Source organism: Pongo abelii, chromosome 14, assembly GCF_028885655.2.
Source record: "Pongo abelii isolate AG06213 chromosome 14, NHGRI_mPonAbe1-v2.0_pri, whole genome shotgun sequence".
NCBI lineage: Eukaryota > Metazoa > Chordata > Mammalia > Primates > Hominidae > Pongo > Pongo abelii.
The window spans coordinates 59,971,277-59,974,648 of NC_071999.2; positions in this window are offsets into that span (position 1 = coordinate 59,971,277).

The window sequence follows — 3,372 nt, forward strand, 5'->3', positions numbered from 1 at the left end:
ACAAATTTTATAAGCATATGCTGAGTTTTGACAAATGTATAACCAGATAATGCATGTAACCTATATAATCCAAACACCTGTATGGAACACACAGCATTACTGTCATCCCAGAATGATTGTCCATGACCTTTTCTAGTAACATTCTGTCTCCATCTCACCATATAAAACCATGAACTGTTTTTTTGTTTTTTTTTTTTCCCACTGATGGGGTTTAGGACTCATTATCCTAAAATATGACTGCTCATATTTTGAAGAACAGAATTTGCTAGCCCAAAATATGTCTTTTTGGCATAAGGATTCTTTTGAATTGGTTATTTTAAGAAACACAGATACATAAGACGCTCTGGAAAGTTACCCTTTTGTAAGAGAAATTTAAACCTATAAAAGAAATCTCCATTTGTAAGGGTATTTCCTTCTCTGCACCACAAAGATAAGGATGACTAAATTACTAGACAGTTTTAATCAATGCAGAAGGTATTTTAAATCCTAAATTAAAGGTGAAAATGTGCAAGACAAACCTTACTCTTGTAACACAATGCTTTTACTGGCCATTTTGCCTTAAGTAGACCTTTTTCCACACCCTACTTTCTTTTTCTCAGAGAATGATAGTATTTAAGCCTGAGGTCAAAGCCACTTCTCTGAGATCTCCTGTAGAGATTTACTCATTTCTCTGGCTACCTCCTGTCAGGCCTCTGAGCCCAAGCCAAGCCATCACATACCCTGTGACTTGCACATATATGCCCAGATGGCTGAAGTAACTGAAGAATCACAAAAGAAGTGAATATGCCCTGCCCCACCTTAACTGATGACATTCCACCACAAAAGAAGTGTAAATGGCTGGTCCTTGCCTTAACTGATGACATTACCTTGTGAAAGTCCTTTTCCTGGCTCATCCTGGCTCCAAAAGCACCCCCACTGAGCACCTTGTGACCCCCACTCCTGCCTGCCAGAGAACAAACCCCCTTTGACTGTAATTTTCCTTTACCTACCCAAATTCTATAAAACAGCCCCACCCTTATCTCCCTTCGCTGACTCTTTTCAGACTCAGCCCACCTGCACCCAGGTGAAATAAACAGCTTTATTGCTCACACAAAGCCTGTTTGGTGGTCTCTTCACACGGACGTGCATGAAATTTGGTGCCGTGACTCGGATCGGGGGACTTCCCTTGGGAGATCAATCCCCCGTCCTCCTGCTCTTTGCTCTGTGAGAAAGATCCACCTACGACCTCAGGTCCTCAGACCGACCAGCCCAAGAAACATCTCACCAATTTCAAATCCAGTAAGCGGCCTCTTTTTACTCTCTTCTCCAACCTCCTTCACTATCCCTCAACCTCTTTCGCCTTTCAATCTTGGCGCCACACTTCAATCTCTCCCTTCACTTAATTTCAATTCATTTTCTGGTAGAAACAAAAGAGACATGTTTTATCCATGGACCCAAAACTCTGGCACCAGTCATGGACTGGGAAGGCAGCCTTACCTTGGTGTTTAATCATTGCAGGGACGCCTCTCTGATTATTCAACCACGTTTCAAGGGTGTCAGACCACGGAGGGATGCCCGCCTTGGTCCTTCACCCTTAGTGGCAAGTCCCACTTTTCTGGGGAAGGGGCAGGTAGCCCAACCCCTTCTCTCCTTGTCTCTACCCCTTCTCTGCTTTTCCGGGGACAGGGCAAGTACCCCAACCCCTTCTCTCCTTGTCTCTACCCCTTCTCTGCTTTTCCGGGGACAGGGCAAGTACCCCAACTCCTTCTCTCCATGTCTCTACCCCTTCTCTGCCTTTCTGGGGGGCAAGAAATCCTCAACCCCTTCTCCTTCACTCTTAGCCGCAAGTCCCACTTTTCTAGAGAAGGGGCAAGTACCCCAACCTCGTATCTCTGTGCCCTAATCCCTTATTTCCATGCCCCAACCTCTTATCTCCGCACTCCAATCCCTTATCTCCGTGCCCTGACCCCTTATCTCCGTGCCCCGACCCCTTATCTCCGTGCCCCAACCCCTTATCTCCGTGCCCCAACCCCTTATCTCCGCGCCCCAACCCCTTATCTCCGCGCCCCGACCCCTTATCTCCGCGCCCCGACCCCTTATCTCCGCGCCCCGACCCCTTATCTCCACGCCCCGACCCCTTATCTCCGCGCCCCGACCCCTTATCTCCGCGCCCCAACCCCTTATCTCCGCGCCCCAACCCCTTATCTCCACGCCCCGACCCCTTATCTCCATGCCCCACCCTTATCTCTGTGCCCGACCCCTTATTTCCGTGCCCCGACCCCCCTTATTTCTGTGCCCCAACCCCCCTTATTTCTGTGCCCCGACCCCTTATTTCTGTGCCCCATCCCTTATTTCCATGCCCTGACCTCTTATCTCTGTGCCCCAACCTCTTTTCCCACTTTTCTGGAAGGTAAGAAACCCCGAACCCCTTCCCTCCGTTTCTCGACTCTCTCTTTTCTCTAGCCTTGCCTCCTTCACTATGGGCAACCTTCCACCCTCCATTCCTCCTTCTTCTCCCTTGGCCTGTGTTCTCAAAAACTTAAAACCTCTTCAACTCACACCTGACCTCAAACCTAAATGCCTTATTTTCTTCTGCAATGCCGCTTGACCCCAATACAAACTCGACAGTAGTTCCAAATAGCCAGAAAATGGCACTTTGAATTTTTCCATCCTGCAAGATCTAAATAATTCTTGTCATAAAATAGGCAAATGGTCTGAGGTGCCTGACGTCCAGGCATTCTTTCATACATCAATCCCTTCCTAGTCTCTGTGCCCAGTGCAACTCATCCCAAATCTTCCTTCTTTCCCTCCCACCTGTCCCCTCAGTCCCAACCCCAAGCGTCGCTGAGTCTTTCTAATCTTCCTTTTCTACAGACCCATCTGACCTCTCCCCTCCTCCCCAGGCTGCTCCTCGCGAGGCCAAGCTAGGTCCCAATTCTTCCTCAGCCTCCGCTCCTCCACCCTGTAATCTTTTTATCGCCTCCCCTCCTCACACCTGGTCTGACTTACAGTTTCATTCCATGACTAGCCCTCCCCCACCTGTCCAGCAATTTACTCTTAAAAAGGTGGCTGGAGCTAAAGGCATAGTCAAGGTTAATGCTCCTTTTTCTTTATCCCAAATCAGAAGCGTTTAGGCTCTTTTTCATCAAATGTAAAAACCCAGCCCAGTTCATGGCTCGTTCAGCAGCAACCGTGAGACGCTTTACAGCCCTAGACCCTAAAAGGTCAAAAGGCCGTCTTATTCTCAATATACATTTTATTACCCAATCTGCTCCTGACATTAAATAAAACTAGAAAAATTAGAATCTGGCCCTCAAACCCCACAATAGGACTTAGTTAACCTCGCCTTCAAGGTGTACAATAATAGAGTAGAGGCAGCCAAGTAGCAATGTA